The sequence below is a fragment of the Hippopotamus amphibius genome, chromosome 7 (genome assembly GCF_030028045.1).
Source record: "Hippopotamus amphibius kiboko isolate mHipAmp2 chromosome 7, mHipAmp2.hap2, whole genome shotgun sequence".
Taxonomy (NCBI): domain Eukaryota; kingdom Metazoa; phylum Chordata; class Mammalia; order Artiodactyla; family Hippopotamidae; genus Hippopotamus; species Hippopotamus amphibius.
The window spans coordinates 15,675,460-15,695,563 of NC_080192.1; positions in this window are offsets into that span (position 1 = coordinate 15,675,460).

The window sequence follows — 20,104 nt, forward strand, 5'->3', positions numbered from 1 at the left end:
AGGTCTCTTAGGCTGTCTTCAGTTCTTTTCATTCTTTTTTCCTTATTCTTTTCCGCATCAGTAATTTTCACCATTCTGTCTTCCAGGTCATTTATTCGCCCTTCTGCCTCAGTTAATCTGCTATTGGTTCCTTCTAGTGTATTTTTCATTTCCGTTATTGTGTTGCATATCTCTGTTTGTTTGCTCTTTAATTCTTCTAGGTCTTTGGGAAACTTTTTGATGTTTGCATCCAGTCTTTTTTCAAAGTCCTGCATCATCTTCACCATCATTATTCTGAATTCTTTTTCTGTAAGGGTGCCTATCTCCTCTTCATTTAGTTGTTTTTCTGGGTTTTTATCTTGTCCCTTCATCTGGTACAAAGTCCTCTGCTTTTTCATTTTCTCTATCTTTCTGTGGCTGTGGTTTTCAGTTTCACAAGATGAAATACTGCTGATACTGCTTGATACTGCTGCCTGCCCTCTTGTGGAGGAAGCTATCTAGGAGGCTTGTGCATGCTTGCTGATAGGAGGGACTGATGGTGGGTAGGGCTGGGTGGACAGAGCTCAGTAAGACTTTAATCCTAATCCGATTTGGTGGGCAGATCTCAGTAGAACTTTAATCTGCCTGACTGCTAATGGGTGGGGCTGTGTTCCCACCTTGTTGGTTGTTTGGCCTGAGGCTACTTAGCACTGGAGCTTACAGGTTCTTTGGTGGGGCTAATGGTGGACTCTGGGAGGGTTCACACCAATGAGCAATTCCCAGCACCCCTGCTGCCAGTGCCCCTGTCTCCTCGGTGAGCCACAGCTGCCCCCCACCTCTGCAGGCAACCCTCCAACGCCAGCAGGTAGGTCTGGTTCAGTCTCCTATGGGGTCACTGCTCCTTCCCCCTGGGTCCTGGTGAGCACACTATTTTTTGTGTGCCCTCCAAGAGTGGAGTCTCCGTTTCCCCCAGTCCTGTGGAGGTCCTGCAATCAAATCCTGCTGGCTTTCAAAGTCTGATTCTCTGGCAATTCCTCCTCCCATTGCTGGACTCCCAGGTTGGGAAGCCTGACATGGGGCTGAGAACTGTCACTTTAGTGGGTGCACTTCTGCAGTATAACTGTTCTCCAGTTTGTGAGTCACCCACCCAACATTTATGGGATTTGATTTTAACGTAATTGCACCCCTCCTACCGTCTCATTGCGGCTTCTCCTTTGTCTCTGGATGTGGGGTGTCTTTTTTGGTGAGTTCCAGTGTCTTTCTGTTGATGATTGTTCAGCGTTTAGTTGTAATTCTGGTGCTCTTGCAGGAGGGAGTGAGCTCACGTCCTCCTACTCCGCCATCTTAATCCTATCTCCCACAAACCCAGATCTTAATAGAAGTCCTTTCTAACACCCTTATATTAAGATGCCTCATGGTTCCCCATAGTGTTTATTCTCCCTTGCTGCAATGAGTAATAAGTTTAGCTTGTTCAGCCTCAGGTGGGTTCTGGTGTTTGGCTAGAGAGCATTGACAATTCTTTCTGGACTGTCCTATACCATGCATGCATATGGAGTGGAAAGCATACTGCTTAGTCATTTCTCACCACAGAAATTGGGAACTGCCCTCCCATCTCCAACCATAGGATTTTCATGCCAAAGCTAGAGGGTTACTTTCCTTTTTGTAGATTCTACATAGATTCTCTGCTAAACAGAACCTTATCAAAAGATAGTGAAAAGAAACAAATGAAGCTGGAATAGTTGCACATCATTTTGCAAGAAAAAAAAAAAACAACTTCAACCTGTCAACCCATACCATGCACCATATGACCACACGCAAAATAACTCAAAATAGATTATAAATTTAAATGTAAAATTATAAAGTTTTTAGAAGAAAACATAGAAAATCTCTGTCAACTCTGGTTAGGCAAAAAAATTTCTTAACTACAACACCCGAAGCACAATCCATAAAAGAAAAAACTAATTTAATTTATAAAAACTTCTGTTCTTTGGACAACACTGTTAAGAAAATGAAAGGATAAACAGCAGACTAGGAGAAAATATCTGCAAAACACATATCAGATAAATGACTATATACAGACTGTATGAAGAACTACAATAGTTAAAAGGCATAAAGGCAAGTAAGTTAATTTTTTAAACGTCAGCTTAATTGATCATAAGAAATGATGCTCAGTGGCATTAGTCGTGAGGGAAATGTGTATCAAAACCACAATGAAGTATCACTATGTAGTTAAATGTAATTCCAAACGCGGTTGAAGATGTAGGGCAACTAGAATTCCCAGACACTGCTGGTGGGAATGCAAAATGATAGAGACACTTGGAAAAACAATTTGGCAGTTTCTTATAAAGTTAAATATACACTTGTCATAAGACCCAGCAATCCCACTCCTAAATACTTACCCAAGAGAAATAAAAACATGTTCACACAAAAACCTGGACACACACTTTATAATAGCCAAAAGCTGTAAACAATCTAAGTGCCCTTTAACTGGTGAATGAGGAAGCAAATTGTGGTGCATATATACAATGGAATCTACTCAGCAATAAAAGGAACAAACTCCTGAACCAACAACATAAATGATCTCAGATGTATTAAGTGAAAGATGTAAACTCAAAAGTAAATACTGATGCTTCCATTTATATAACATTCTGGAAAAGCCAAAATTAAGGGAGGTGGGGAACAGATCAGTCATTGCCTGGGAGTGGGGAGGGGCTGACTGCAAAGGGGCTTGAGGGGATTTTGTGGGGTGATGTAACTTTTCTATATCTTGAAGTATGATGTGGGTTACACAGCATTTGCATCTTTCAAAATTCATAGAACTGTATACTAAAAAAAGCAGTTTTATGGTATGTAAATTATATTTCAGTAAGCCTTACTTTAAAAAGAAAGATGTTGAAATGGGGAAAAAGTTGGGATGAGGCAGGGCCACCTAGTACCATGAATATGAAGACACTAGCAGTAACTCCTCAGATATTCTAAATCTAAAAAAAGAAAACAAATTATTAATGGGTAATCCACAATATGAAAGAACTTGTTCTTTCCTTTTTGTACAGTAAGAGAGTTCATAGTACATTAAAAATCTTTTTACAAATGAGGAACTACTTGGTTTATAGTGGAGTAACTTAAAACTGAAGTTGAAAGTCACTGCCAGTTGATGGTCAGTCACAGATGAATATAAAGCATCTCTGAGACTGTCAGAACTGTAGAAAAATATAATTGCATTTCAAAAACTCTGATTTACAACTTTTCAGGAACATGTTTATTGCACAAATGAGGTTCCTGTACTATACTGTAGAGGTAAGGGCATCTGAGAGCAGAATAGTGGTAAATAGTGGTGAGCAATTAGGCAAAAACATAAGAGCAAATAGAGCATCTTCAAACTCAGGTCATAATTACTGAAATTACCATGAAGTGCTGTCCCTTAAGAGCATAAATGGCTGCTCTGCTTTAGACCTTGGGAAAGGGAATGAGGATGAGAGGGAATAAACTAGAATGATTTAAAGTGTGCAGATACATTTTGTAACCCCATCATGTGATTTAGAGATCTAGCAGAGCGGGTGGGTTAATTTGAGATTAATTTCACAGTTCATGCTAATAGTTCTAATATTGGAAATCTATAGTAATCTCTGCCATGGTAGACAAAGTTCTCTCTGGCTGGTAGAAACAGCCATCTTGGGCCTCACCCATCAGTTCTCAGAAGGCCTGCCATTGATGGACTTTCTAATTTCCTGTTTCTTTAGTGGCAGTGGTGGCCACAGTCTTCATCCTGCTTAAGTGCTCCAGGCTCCTAAGAGGCCCTTAGAGAAGACTGCATAGTACCTGGAAACCTTCCAGTTTCACTTAGAGAATTCAGTCTCATGCATAGTTCCCTGGGTGAGTATGAAACGTCATTAGACATGCCATAGAACTTTCTCTCTGCCTAAAGGGTCTCAGTGAGCCAGGTTGGTTTATCTACCATCTCTCCTAGCATCAGTAGCTACTGTTGTCTTTGTTTTCCTGAAGTTTCTTAAGGATTCTACCAAGGTAACTTTTTCCTGATGCAGTAAAACTTTGGGGTCAAGGGTTGCATGTCTAGGATGTCTTTGGGGTCAACTGGTTGCACTTTCATATTTTTCATATAGCCATCTTTCATTTGTATATTCCTAGTCGGGGACTCCATACCACCAGACTTCCCTAGCATCTCTTCCCCCTGCTGAGCCACAGTGAATTGTAAAGAAGAAACTACATCTGATTTACCCCTGTTTTTTTTTCATAAATTTATTTATTTATTTATTTATTTATTTTATTGGCTGTGTTGGGTCTTTTTTGCTGTGCGTGGGCTTTCTTTTTAGTTGAGGTGAGTGGGGGCTACTCTTCGTTGTGGTGCGCGGGCTCCTCATTTCCGTGGCTTCTCTTGTTGCAGAGCACCAGCTCTAGGTGTGTGGGCTTCAGTAGTTGCAGCACATGGACTCCATAGTTGTGGCTCACGGGCTCTAAAGCGCAAGCTCAATAGTTGTGGCTCACGGGCTTAGTTGCTCTGCCGCATGTGGGATCTTCCTGGAGCAGGGATCGAACCCGTGTCCCCTGCATTGGCAGGCGGATTCTCAACCACTGTGCCACCTAGGAAGCCCCCCCCCCCCCCCGTTTTTTAGTCTTGAGTTCAAGTTCATCTTTGGCATTAGTTCTGTTTACAGCTCTGCAATTCTCTCCAAGTCTCCTAAACTGGACCTACGACAGAGAGTCTGTAATTGTTGAAAGGTTCTCTCTTACGCTTTCTGTCAGTTGCTAAGTTTGGTCTCCTTTTCTTCTTTCAGTCATTAAAGGTTTGTCTGGCTCATCTCTCTCTATGACTTAGAATTTTCTCAAGCTGGGTGTAGTCTGCATTTTTTGTATTCCTTCCTCTAACCCCTCCATGGTCAGAAGAGACAGTGACATCTACAATGTGTACACTGAAGGTGATGTTCTCTCTTCTCAATAGTTCCCAAAAGGAGGGACTTCAGTTATGAAAGGAAAATAACCAATTTTAATAAAATTCATGGTTGGGCTGAAATAATTTGGGTGCTTTAATAGACTACTGCTATATTGTGATCTTAATAAGGAACCATTTTATAACAGGGAATTGGTTTACAGAAAGGGATCATTTATTGTAAGAAAGAGAAACCCATTTGAGCTAGAGTCAAAAAGGAGGTGGAATTGAGGGGATGACTGTAGACATCTCACTAAAGGCAAGGACATTAAGTGCAGCAAGACCTCATGAGGGGCATTCCATGATCAAGGAAGCTACCCTCTGTTTTTTTCAGTCTCACTCCTAGCTTCTGTTTTGAGAATTCTCTCATTCCCACTGTCATTATCTTTCCATATCCTTTATCAGATCAGCTTCAAACCAGCTTTACTGCTAGAATCATTGGGACCCAAGTCTATATGCCTGGGGAAAATAACCTAAGTACCCCAGTTTGGATTTGGTTTCTACCCCTGGTTCTACTTTCTTGAGTGGTAGAATACTAATTATCCTATAGCCTGATTCTACTACAGGCCCTGCTCTTCCTATGGTCTACTTGGCTTTGCCTGGCTTCCCTATCAATATCTCCCTCATTACTTGAGGAAACTGTAGCCTTTGTTTCTTGTAGACAGGAGAATCTAAGCAAAACACTGGGCATTTCTTATACACCATTCATGTGTCTAGCTCTAGACACTATAAATCTAATCCTTTAAGGACTTTACTCTCTTGAGAAAGACATGCACATTAAGCATGTATATATCATTCAAAGATAATACAACTAAATGCCAAAATGAGTGGTCAGAAAATGAGGACTGAATGAATGCAGAAAAGATAGATATGAATGTGGGCTTCAGAGAGCCTCTGGGACAGGAAGGGAGGAGGAAGTTATCCTTTAAATAATTATTATTAAGTACTTACTTTTATAACATCTTGAGCTGGATATTTATAAATAGAGTAGAATGATTACTATTTTCCACCTACATCTAGTATAGGTATTAGACCCGTGGAAGGGGACTAGTAAAAAACTTAAATGACTTCACCTTTTGGGGCAAAGCACCCAAAATGATAGCATAGCTCACCAGACATAAGCCTTTTCAATGGTGAAGAGTTAAATGGGGATTAGAGAAGATGGGCAAGGTGGAGCTTTAAAAAAAATACAAAGTAGAACGCAGAGTTGAACCATAGGGTCTTTATTGTCATCTGGAATAGTTGGATTAAAAGAACATATATGTTTACCATGAGATGGGAGACTTACTGTGTTAACTTTTTTCACACGACCCCAGAACACAATATGGTTTGCCTGGGATTTGTGTGAACGACACTAAGGGAACCTCTCAGGTGGCCTGTGTTTGGGAAGAATTGCCCACCTATGTTTTAGGCAATGCTGTATGCATTCTAAGGGGTATGTGTGATCCTTCTTTTTTAGGTGAATAAAAAGCCTGAGGATATTTGTCATCTTAAATCAAGTCCTCTGTAACCAGAGTAGGTGGACTTCTCCTAACATCTCCTGATATCAAACAATATGCAACAGCAAATGAGTTCTAGGAGGAGAAAACCTGTTTTAGGGCAACTTTTAAAATCTGTCCTTTATCCTCAACTTGAATGTGAGAGAAATAGCCACAGATCTTTCACCAAAGTGTAAAGTAGCCAGCATTAATTGCTTACTAGATCTAAAACTGTCAAGCTAAAATTTGTCATCAGTGACTGCTTGACCTACTTTCCTTCCTTGATTTGAGGGCACATTCTTACGTGGGGCCTAATCATTTATTTGCCAAGGGATTAATTAGCTTTTCAGAGCCTCTGTGCTAGTTAATAGTCCCAAAATAGACCAATAGTCCCACTACCCATTGCTGCTTAGCAGGACCGATTATAGGAGTGACAATTTGAGCAAGATATGTCTGTCAGTGCCTCTATATTTAGGAAAGATGTTATTTCCAACCCTCTTAACTCAGTTGGTCTCTGTTGTTACCTTAATTATGCCCCTCCCCCTTCCCTCAAGATTCCTGGTGCCTTGAGTAGATTAAACCTGCATTTCAAAGTGATGTGACTAGGCGATATGATATGATAAATCAAAGTCCAGGTGCTGTAACCAGACTGGGGTTTTAATCATGACTGTGCTGCTTTGGTTGGGTAACTTGTCTGTTCTTCCTTTCCCTGATCTTTAAAATGTGGATTAATAATAGTCTTCATCTCCTAACATTGTGGTGATTACCAAGTAACATAATGTATTAAACTGCTCACCCACAAAGTAAGTACTCAGTGCATCGTAGCTGTTTTGTGATAGTTGAAGGCACAACATCATCTCCCTTCAAGCTGTTGAGGCCTGTGAGTAAATTAGATCTGCCAGGGCTGTCAGAACTTCATAGGGCCTAAGGAATATGGATGTCTTTGATCACGTGGTAAATTAATGTAGCAAAATCTAAATTTCGCACACTGTATTTAAATGTGTAAAACATACAGCACCCTACTTTCTATAACTTGCCTTAATGCTCCCATTCCCTTTGATGGCAAGGGGAAAATAAATTTGTTAGTCATTAAAGGTTACTTAGTCTCTTTCCATTATAAAGAGTCTTTTTAGAGTCAGTTTAGCCTCTTTAGGAATACTTAGTCTTTCAGGGTGGTCTTCCCCACCTTCCCCCCTCAAGAAACTATCTGCTTATTGTACAGGACCTCATGGCAGTGTAGAAGAGGAGGCTGTGAATGGGTTCTTGGGCTCTCCACTGGGTCCTCACTGGTGTTTCAGGTTCCATCCGAATTTCATGTTAGTGCCTTCTCATTCTGACTTACTAAACATTGAGTCCCAGGGCTCAGGCTTCAGACATCTTAATCGAAAGTAACTCCCTAGCTTGAGTAACTGAAGTTACTCATCTAGTTTTAGTATCATGGCTTTAAATATTATGAAGGTACTGATTACTTCTAAATATATAACTCTAGTCCAGATCTCTCCCTTGAACTCCAGACTATATGTATAATCAGTTGTCTACTAGAAGTCTCCACTAAGATGTATGGCAGGCATTCAAACTTGATTTCCAAAACCTAATTCCTGATCTTACCCTCAAACCTCATCCTCCAGCAGTCTTTCCCAACTTAGCTGAAGACAACTGCATTTTCTAGTTACCCAGTTCAAAAACCTTGGAGTCATCTTGAGCTCCTACTTTTGCTCATATCCCATATCCAATCTTTGAGGAAATCCAGTTACTTCTACCTTTAAAGTATATTCTGAATCTAGTCATTTCTCACCACTTCCACTGCCTATAACTGTTGTCCAGGCCTCCACCATTTCTCACCTGAATCATTGCAGTTGCCTCCTAAACCATCTCCTTACTCTCACCCTTATATCTTTATAGTCAGTTCTCAACAGAGTAGTCAGAGTGATCCTTCTAAAATTTAAATCAGATTGTGTCAGCTCCTCTGCTCAAAATATTCCAATGATTTCCCTTCTTGTTCAGAGTAAAAGCCAAAATCCTTTCACTTCCTACGAAGGCCTTAATTGGAGCTATACTCCTACCTTGACTGCACCTTGACTTCATCTTCTGTTCTTATCCCCTTAAACACTTTGTTTCAGCCAGATTGGCCCCCTACTATTCTTCAAACACGTCAGGTATTCACCTTCTTCAGGGCCTTCATACTTGCTACTCCCTCTCCTAGAATGCTTGGGATTTCTGGCTTGCCACTTCACTTCCTTCAGGTCTGCTCAGATGTCACTTTATTAGGGAGATCTTTTGCAACAAACCTGTTTTGTACTGCAAAAATCCAGAAGTTGTCCTCTTCTACCCTCCTTAGGAATCTATAGCTAATAGATTTTTTCAAAAAATCAAATACAATTAAAAAAAAATCCTCACAATGAAACTGTAAGAAAATGATGGAAAGGGGCAACAAAATGTCCCTGAGAACAAAGAAATTCAACAGAAAAATGTTGACCCAAAGAAAAAGAAAATGATTATCCAACATCCCAACAAGATCTTTCAGAAACTCAATGTTTCAATTGACTCTAAGAAGGAAAATCACACAGCAGAAGTAAAAGACCGCAGGAAAGAAATGGCCAGGTAATAGAAGGTGACAGCTAGATAATAGGAGGGGGTGAAGCTTAAAGCAATAGGTGTCAAAAAAAAAAAAACAAGGAGAAAACAAAGCCATTTCCAAAAATAAAGATTAAATTACAAAAAGCACAAGGAAAACTAAACATAACTAAAAGCACAGTTAGGGACAGAGTGATTAGTAATGAGAAAAAAATATAAAAAGAGTAAATATCCAAATATCTTAAAAGGATTATAGAGAAAATGACAAATAATAGAAGATAGGCAAAATATTTAATTGAAGTCCCCTACAGAGAAAAGCAAAACTATGGAATATACAAATATTTATAATAAAAATTTTTTAAAAATATTCCTGAAAAAAAATTAAAATTCTCCATTTTGACTGGTATATCATAATCTAGGGGAACATTTGCTTAGCAATGGCCAACATAATATTCTCCTAAAATTATTGGACTTTAAATGATAAAGACTATAACTTCTAGAAGAAAACAGGAGAAAATTCTCATGATCTTGGGTTAGACAAAGTACTCCTAATTACAACACCAAAATCACATTCCAGAAAAGATAAAATTGGTAAACTAGACTTAATCAAAATTTAAAACTTTTGTACTTCATTAAACACCATTAATCAAGTGAAAAGATATAATAGCCTAGACATAGAAACAACCTAAATATCCATCAACAGATGAATTGATAAAGCAGATGTGGTACATATATACAATGGAATATTACTCAGCCATAAAAAGGAACAAAATAATGCTATTTGCAGCTACATGGATGCAACTAGAGATTACCATACTAAGTGAAGTAAGAAAGAGAAAGACAAATACCATATGCTATCACTTGTATGTGGAATCTAAAATATGACTCAAATGAACCCATCTATGAAACAGAAACAGAATCGGAGACATAGAGAATAGACTGGTGGTTGCCAAGGGGGGAGAGGGGTGGGAGAGGATTGCATTGGGAGTTTGGGATTAGCAAATGCAAACTGCTATATATAGAATGGATAAACAACAAGGTTCTACTGTATAGCACGGGAACTATATTCAATATTCTGTGATAAGCCATAATGGAAAAGAATATGTATATATATATATATATAGAAAAAGAATGCAAATATATATATATATTTGAGTCACTTTGCTGTACAACAGTAATTAACACAACATTGTAATTCAACTATACTTCAAGAAAAAATAAATTAAAAAAAAAAGACGAGCCACAGAGAAAATATTTGCGAAATATATATCCGATAATGGACTTATATCCAGAATACAGAAAGAACTCAATACGAAGATAACCCAATTTTAGAATGAGCAAACTATTTTAATAAACATTTCACCTTGAAAGATGTATGAATGACTAATAGGCACATGAAAAGTTTCCCCAAATCATTAGTCATTAGGGAAATGAAATCAATACCACAATGAGATTCTACTACACACCCACTAAAAATGGCTATAATCAAAATGTAGGCTATAAAAATTGTTGGTGAAGGTATGGAGAAACTCAAACCACGAGACATTGTTGGTGAGAGTATAAAATGTACAACCACTTCAGAAAACAGTTGGGCAGTTTCTTAAAAAAGTAAAGAAACTTACCATATGACCTAGCAATTCTACTCCTAGGTATCTGCCAAAGAGAAATGAAAGCATATGTCTACACAGAGATGCGTATACATATATTCATAGCAACATTATCCTTAATAGCCTAAATGTAGAAGCAATCACAATGTCCATCAACTGGTGAATAGATATATACATATATTCATAGCAACATTATCCATAATAGCCTAATGTAGAAGCAATCACATTGTCCATCAACTGGTGAATAGATAAAATATAGTACAGTCAATTCTCATTATTCATGGATTCCACATTTGCAAATTTGCCTCCTTGCTAAAACTTACTTGTAACCCCAAATCAAGACAGTGATTTGCTGGTCATTCTCAGACATGCACATGTGCAGAGAAGCAGAAAATTTGAGTCACCCAACAAACATGTTCCCATCTGAAGTCAAACAAGGTGACACTCTGCCTTCTTATTTCAGCACTTTTGCTGTACACAAGTGTCCTTTTTACAGGCTATTTAGTGCCATGTTTTTCACATTTTGGTGCTTTTTGTTGGTGGTTTTGTTTAAAATAGCATCCAAGCATAGGGCTGACATGCTGTCTACTGTTTCTAAACACAAGAATGTACCTCATGGAGAAAATACATGTGTTAGATAAGCTTCATTCAGGCACACATTATAGTGCTGTTTGCCATGAGTTCAGTGTTAATGAATCAATAATATATATTAAGTAAGATGTCTTTAAACAGCAACACACAGAAAACAAGGTTATGTATTGATTTGTTGATGAAAATGACATTTTGCAGGAACCTAACCCTGTATTTCCTCCAGGGCCAATAATTCAGGATTCACTAACTCATTGTTTGAAGCAACTTTATAGAACATAACTACCAGGAAAAATGAGGGTAGATTATATATCCTTACAATGGAGTACTGTTCAGCAGTAAAAAGGAACAAACTGCTTATACATGCTACAGAGTACATGAACCTCAAAAACATGCTGTATATGTGGGGGAAATGAGAAACTGAGACCCAAAGGAACATGCCAATTCATAAATATAGAATTAGATAAATTTATTATTGAGCAAAAAATACCAGAATGCATAAAGGTTGCTCAAAAGTGGCCATAGAAATATAGTAGATTTTCAGTTCTGGAAATTACAGTCTGGAATTAAAGGTACAGTTATTACACACCATCCAATTTTTAACCAATAGAAGCAGTTACATAGAACTTACTCTGATATCATCTTTTTCATAATTCTTTATCAGGCTTACTCTGATGTCCTGATTTTCATAATTTATCAGCCTCACTCTGATATTGTGTTCCTCATTATTCTTTATCAGTACCTCCTGTTTGCCTCTGCATCTAGGACATATGATTAGTGACATGCTTCAACATTCTTCTGTAATGTTTCCCACCTATGAAAGAAGCCAGATGCAAAAGACTATATACCATATGATTTCACTTATGTGACATTTCCAGAAAAGGCAAATATTTTAAAATTGATTTGTGATTGACATATAACATTGTATTAGCTTTAGGTGTACAGCATAATGTTTTGATATACGTATATAATATTGTAAAATGATTACCACAGTAAGTCTAGTTAACATCATCACACATGGTTACATTTTTTTTTCTTGTGATGAGAACTTGCAAGATCTACTCTTAGCAACTTTCCATTATACAATACAGTATTGTTAACTATAGTCACTATACTGTACATTACATCATCAGGACTTATTTCTCTTATAATTGGAAATTTATACCTTTTGATCACCTTCACCCATTTCACCTACCTCTCCTACCCCACCTCTGGCAAAAATCAATCTGTTACCAATATCTATGAGTTTAGTTTTTTTTTAAAGATTCCACAGATAAGTGAAATCATACAGTATTTGTCTTTCCCTGTCTGGCTTATTTCACTAAGCATAATGCCAGTAGGGTCCATCCATGCTGTTGCAAATAGCAGGATTTCCTTTTTTATGGTTGAATAGTATTCAATTGTATATGTATACCACATTTTCTTTATCCCTCATCTGTTGATGGACACTCACGTTGTTTCCACATCTTGGCTACTGTCAATAATGCTGCACTGAACATGGGAGTGCAGATATCTTTTCGAATTATTGTTTTCTATTTTTTGGGTGTATACCCAGGAGTGTAATTGCTGAATCATATGGTAACTCTATTTTTAGTTTTTTGAGAAACCTCAATGCTCTTTTCCATGGTAGCTGCAACAATTTACATTCCCACCAAGAGTGTACAAGGGTTCCTTTTTCTTCACATCCTCAACAACATTTGTTATGTGTATTCTTTTTGATGATGGCTATTCTAAAAGGTGTAAGGTAATATCTCATTGTGGTTTTGACTTGCATTTCCCTGATGATTAGTGATGTTGAGCACCTTTTCATGTACTTGTTGTCCCTTTGTTTGTCTTCTTTGGGAAAATCAGATCCTCTGCCTGTTTTTTGTTGGGTTTTTTTGTTTGTTTTGTTTTTGTTTTTTGCAGTTTTTTTATTTTTTTTATTTTTTTGGCTGCACTGTACAGCTTGCAGAATCTTAGATCCCCAATCAGGGATTGAACCGATGGCCTTGGCAGTGAAAGTGCAGAGTCCTAACCACTGGACCGACAGGGAATTCCCTTTCTGCCCGTCTTTTTTTTTTTTTCTTTTTTTGGGGGGGTACACCAAGTTCAATCATCTGTTTTTATACACATATCCCCGTATTCCCTCCCCTGCCCGTCTTTTAATTGGATTGTTTGTTTCTTTTTTTCTTTTGAGTTATATGTGTTCTTTAAATATTTTTGCTATTAACCTGTTATCAGATATTTGGTTTGCAACTATTTTCTCCCCTACAGTAGGCTGCCTTTTCATTTTGTGGACCTTTTCTTTAGCTCTGCAGAAGCTTTTTAGTTTGTTGTCCCACTTATTTTTGCTTTTGGTGTCAAGTCCAAAAAATCATCACCAAGACCAATGTCAGGAGCTTACTGCCTATATTTTCTTCTAGGATTTTTATGGTTTCAGGTCTTACATTTAAGTCTTTAATCCATTTTGAGTTAATTTTTGTGTATGGTGTAAGATACAGTCCAATTTCATTCTTTTTCATGTGACTGTCCAGTTTTGCCAACACCATTTATTGAAGAGACTCTCCTTTCTCCATTATAAATATAATCTTGGCTCCTTTGTTGTAAATTAACTTACCATATATGCTGGGGTTTATTTCTGGGCTCTCTCTTCTGTGGTATTGATCTTTGTGTCTGTTTTTATGCCAATACCATACTGTTTTAATTACTATAGCCTTGTTATATAGTTTGAAATCAGGGAGCATGATGCCTCCAGCTTTGTTCTTTTTCAAGATTGCCTTGGCTATTCAGGGTCTTTTATGATTCCATACAAAATTTCAGATTGTTTTATTTCTGTGAAAATTCCATTGGAATTTTGAGAGGGATTGCATTGAATCTGTGTATTGCTTTGAGTAGTGTGGACATTTTAACAGTTTTAATTATTCCAACCCAGGAGCACAGGACATCTTTCCATTTATTTGTGTCTTTTTCAGTTTCTTTCATCAATGTCTTACTGTTTTCAGTGTATAGGTCTTTTACTACTGTGGTTAAATTTTTCTGGATACTTTATTCTTTATGATGCAATTGTAAATGGGATTGCTTTTTAAATTTCTCTTTCTGGTAGTTTGTTTTTGTTGTATAGAAATGCAGCTGACTTTTGTGTATTGATTTTGTATCCTGAAACATTACTGAATTCATTTATTAGTTCTAATAGGTTTTTTTTTTTGGTGAAGTCTTTTGGGTTTCCAAATATAATATCATGTTATCTAAAACATATATAGAGACAGTTTTAGTTTTGCCTTTCTGATTTGAATGCCTTTTATTTCTTTTTCTTTACTAATTCCTCTAGCTAGGACTTCCCATACTATATTAAATAAGAGAAAAAGAAAATCTTACAGAGATTGAAAGCAGATCAGTGATTGCCTGGGACTATAGGTGGAAATGGGGATTGATTGCAGCTGGGCACAAGGGATCTATCTGCGGTGATGAAAATGTTCTAATACTGGATTTTGGTAATGGTTTTACAACTGTGTAAATTTACTAAAAGTCATTGCATTGTACACTTCAAATGGGCAAATATTTTGGTATGTAAATTATTCCAGAGAGAGAAACATTATTTGGGCAGCCAGGTAAAAACATCAAGTCACTTATAAGGGGAAGAAACCTGCTTTTTCCTAGGGTCTCCTCAGAAACATTCAGTGACATTCATTACCAGGAGACAATGAGGTAATATCTAAAAAAACACAAAAGGAAAGATTATGTGCCTAAAATCTCATATTGAGCCAGTCTTTCTCCCCTGTCCCATGATCTTTTGCCGTGTAACCTTGCCACTCTCACATCTAGAAGTGGAGTCTAATTTCCCTCACTTTGAATCTGGGTAGACCTGAGTGACTCTCTGTGATCAATAGAATGAGGTGGAAGTGATGCTGGGTGACTTCCAAAACTAGGTTAAAAGAAGTCTTGAAGCTTCTCTGTAGGTCTCTTGAAACACTCTCTCCCCAGCCACTCTCTCATGATTCTCCCTCTGAGAACCCAGATGCCTGGCTATGAGAAGCCAAACCACATGGAGAGGCCACAGGAAGATGCTCTGGCTGACAGCCCCAACTGAGCCTGGCTTTTGAATCATCCCAACTCAAGTGCCAAACTGAGTAAAGAAAGTTCTGGACCATTCCAGCCCCCAGCTATTTCACTCACTCCTAGAAAGTATAGTCTTTTTCTCAGCCAAGGCCCCAGACAATCATAGAACAGAGACAACCCATCTCTGCTGCACCTCATGAGAATCCTGATCCACAGGATTGGTGGACATGTAAGATGACTTTGTGTTCCACCACTAAGCATGGGGTGCTTTGTTAAACAGCAAGAGATAACCAGAATAGCAGAAGTGTGGTAGAAGTGATAGTGTTCTTGTCATTTTGAACAATCATTTGGTTCATGATTTCAGTATGTCTCATTACTCATAATGTTCAGTTTGATCATTTATTTAAGGCAGTATCTTCTCTAACATTACTCTTTACCCTTTGTAATTATTAAGTATCTTGTGTAGAGGTATTGTGAGATCTTATAAATATTCCCATTCCTAATCAAACATTCAGTTAATTTGCTTATTTAAATCAATATGGACTCATTGGATTTCTGTTTTATTCAATAAATTATAATCCATTCCTATCATTATTTTAATGCTCAAATTGACATAGATTTGGCTGGTTGGGAGTCCCTTTTAAGTTGGTTTCCATGTCCTTTTGTATCTATTCAGCCAGTCTGTGTCTTTTGATTGGTGCATTTAGGCCATTTACATTCAAGGTAATTATCAATATGTATGTTCCTATTACCATTTTCTTAATTGTTTTATTTTTGTCTTTGTAGGTCCTTTTCTTCTCTTATGTTTCCTGCTTAGAGAAGTTCCTTTAGCATTTGTTGTAGGGCTGGTTTGGTGGTGCTGAATTCTCTTAGCTGGTGCTTGTTTGTAAAGCTTTTGATTTCTCCCTTGAATCTGAATGAGATCCTTGCTGGGTAGAGTATTCTTGGTTGTAGGTTCTTCCCCTGTCATCACTTTAAATATATCATGCCACTCCCTTCTGGCTTGCAGAGTTTCTGCTGAGAAATCAGCTGTTAACCTGATGGGAGTTCCCTTGTATGTTATTTGTCATTTTTCCCTTGTTGCTTTTAATAACGTTTCTCTGTCTTTAATTTTTGTCAGTTTGACTACTATATGTCTTGGTGTGTTTCTCCTTTGGTTTATCCTGCCTGGGACTCTCTGCACTTCCTGCACTTGGGTAGCTATTTCCTTTCCCATGTTGGGGAAGTTTTCAACTATAATCTCTTCCAATATTTTCTCAGGTCCTTTCTCTCTCTCTTCTCCTTCTGGGAACCCTATAATGCTAATGTTGGTGCGTTGAACATTGTCCCAGTGGTGTCTTAGGCTGTCTTCAGTTCTTTTCAGTCTTTTTTTCTTTATTCTTTTCCACATCAGTGATTATCACCATTCTGTCTTCCAGCTCACTTACTCGCCCTTCTGCCTCAGTTAATCTGCTATTGGTTCCTTCTAGTGTATTTTTCATTTCCGTTATTGTGTTGCATATCTCTGTTTGTTTGCTCTTTAATTTTTCTAGGTCTTTGGGAAACTTTTCTTGCAACTTTTCAATCTTTGCATCCAGTCTTTTTTTCAAAGTCTTGCATCATCTTCACCATCATTATTCTGAATTATTTTTCTTGAAGGGTGCCTATCTCCTCTTCATTTAGTTGTTTTTCTGGGGTTTTAGCTTGTTCCTTCACCTGGTACAAAGTCTTTTGCCTTTTCATTTTCTCTGTCTTTCTGTGGCTGTGGTTTTCAGTTCCACAAGATGAAATAGTGCTGATACTGCTTGATTCGGCTGTCTGCCCTCTTGTGGAGGAAGCTATCTAGGAGGTTCGTGGGTGCTTGCTGATGGGAGGGACTGACGGTGGGTAGGGCTGGGTGGGCAGAGCTCAGTAAAACTTTAATCTGATTTGATTTGGTGGGCAGAGCTCAGTGACACTTTAATCTGCTTGCCTGCCAATGGGTGCAGCTGTGTTCCCACCTTGTTGGTTGTTTGGCCTGAGACTGCCCAGCACTGGAGCTTACAGGTTCTTTGGTGGGGCTAATGGCGGACTCTGGGAGGGCTCATGCCAATGAACACGTCCCAGAACCCCTGCTGCCAGTGCCCCTGTCTCCTCGGTGAGCCACAGCTGCCCCCCACCTCTGCAGCCAACCCTCCAACACCAGCAGGTAGGTCTGGTTCAGTCTCCTATGGGGTCACTGCTCCTTCCCCCTGGGTCCTAGTGAGCACAGTTTTTTGTGTGCCCGCCAAGTGTGAAGTCTCTGTTTCCCCCAGTCCTGTAGAGGTCCTGCAATCAAATCCCACTGGCTTTCAAAGTCTGATTCTCTGGCAATTCCTCCTCCCGTTGCTGGACTCCCAGGTTGGGAAGCCAGAGCCGTCACTTTAGTGGGTGGGCTTCTGTGGTATAACTGTTCTCCAGTTTGTGAGTCACCCACCCCACATTTATGGGATTTTATTTTAACGCGATTGTGCCCCTCCTACGGTCTCATTGAGGCTTCTCCTTTGTCTCTGAATGTGGGGTGTCTTTTTTGGTGAGTTCCAGTGTCTTTCTGTCGATGGTTGTTCAGCAGTTAGTTGTAATTCCGGTGCTCTTGCAAGAGGGAGTGAACGCATGTCCTCCTACTCCGCCATTTTGATTCCTCCCCAGGTTTCAATGTCCTTTTGACATGTCCCCATAATAGAGCTGTTTCTAACTTTCTGGCACAGGTTGTCCCAACTTTTTCTTCTGTTTTCTGTGAAATCATATCTTCCAACAAGGAGAGTCCTGGTACCTTTTAAGGAAGAACGGTATCTAGAAACCAAGATCTGGCACCGGGTAGGCTCATTGCTACTAGGTTATACTAATACGCATTTACATCTATATTTGTCTGTTTATTGATAACCGTGAGTTCATACCAATACCTCTAATTGCAAATTAATGCCACAGGGTTCACTTTTGCTTTTTCCATTTCCATATTTATTTGTCTTTCTCTGATAGTAAGACACCTGGTTCCAGTTATCTTTAATGAATTTACTTACTTGGTTAATTCCACTCTATATAATCAATCTGTCATTGCCAGCATGGCCCCATCTTCCATATTGATGGCTTCCTCTCCCACTTTGGCCTCAGCACCACAGGAACTGCCACACTCCTACATTGATAGGATGTCCTCTTCACTCCACTTGGGCTCTGAAATCCCATACTGCTCCCACTGCACATGGACATCTTTCCCCAACCCTGACTCCCTAACCCTACTATGGAAGCCCACTTTTCCTGTTCCTGCTAATGACCTTGGAATGAATTGTGACAAAGGGAAGGAAAGGGGAAATAACAGGGAGAAGGGGAAGAGAAAGAGGAAGGGGGAACTTACCTATTTTTTTAAGCTATGAAGACACATTTTTAAAAAGTTTTTAAATATAAAACACAAAAGCAAGTGTTTCTTTAAAAACATCATTTCACATCCACAGCCTATTCTCAAGTACAATTACATCATAAAGCAAAATTTGTCTTTCTTTACAAATACAGCAGTGGATAATAGAACCTAACATCTCAAACAGATTGCTTACTGTTCATAATACAAACAGATGGATGTGTCCTAAATCACATTTTAGTAAGTTTAACTTAAAAAGCATAGACAATCACATACATTAAATTTGTAATTAAAATGTTAATTTAAAATCACAAGTTCAAGAAATATACAAAAAAAATAAACTCTTAGAAGTCAAGTGCATTAGAAACTGATTTTTTTTCAAAAGTCTGTTTATCATTGAAACTATTTAAGTGTACAAAGTAAAGAGATGTTTTCCTTTCTTTTCTCCCCTAGGTAAAGGCACTGGCTTTGCCTGTCACTAAAGGGCAGATACTGATTTGTTGCTAGTAAGTAAACTTGATGCTACAACATTACATATTGCATCTAAAGGCAGAGTAGGCAGCTTATCCCAGTGTAGAATAATGCTAATTTACATATGTATTTTCCTGGACTTTTACAAAAATATAGTTTCTATAAGTAGTAGGTTTTAGAGCTGTGTAACCCATCAGGCTAAAAACAAAACAAATCAAGTAGAACTCAAAAAGAATTTACTAACTCAAAAAAAAGTTTACGAATCAAAGCTCAAGAATAAAAATGTATACTGGCTAATAAACTCAACACCTGACAACAGTTACTGGTAATTTTTAAATGTATACTTCAAAATATAACCTAAAAAGGACCACATTTATTTTCCTATACCTAGAGTAAATATTTGTTTAAATTATGGCAATGTGATTGTTTTCAAAAGTGTGTTTATTTAGGGAAATAGTGATTATAGAAAAATGTTTGAAGTAATTTGCCAGTGGTATTGTTGATTCTAACAATAATTCACATCATCTTAGATTTTAGCTTTGTGGTTTCATAAATTCTAAGATAGCAATTCAATATAATTAATTAAAATAATCGGTTTCCATGAAAACCCAATAAATATCACATTTGACTGATGTACATTTACATTTTTGGAATCTGCCCAGCCTTGAGGAAGTTGGCCAGGTTTTCTGCTGTCACAGCAAAACATTCCACTATTGGGCAGTGGAATGTTCAGGTAGAACATTTGCCATTGAAAATTCATCAGACATTTTCCTGGCAAGAGCTTAACCCCTCTCTGTGCTTGAGTATGTGCTGGGCTTCCAAAGAATATGGTATGAAAAGGGGAGGTAAAATGTAACTTTACATTGGAGAAACCTGGCAGACTCTCCCTCAGCCAGATGATCAAGGTTAACATCATCAATAATAAGTTATGTTGATATTGTGTACTCATGATATGATGAGAATGAGACATCACTTCTCTGGTCTTCCAGTAGTCCATAACCCCAGTCTATACATGAGAAAAACACCAGGAAATCCCCATGGAGGGATATTTTATACAATACCTGACCAGTAGTTCTGTAAATTGTCGAGGTCATAA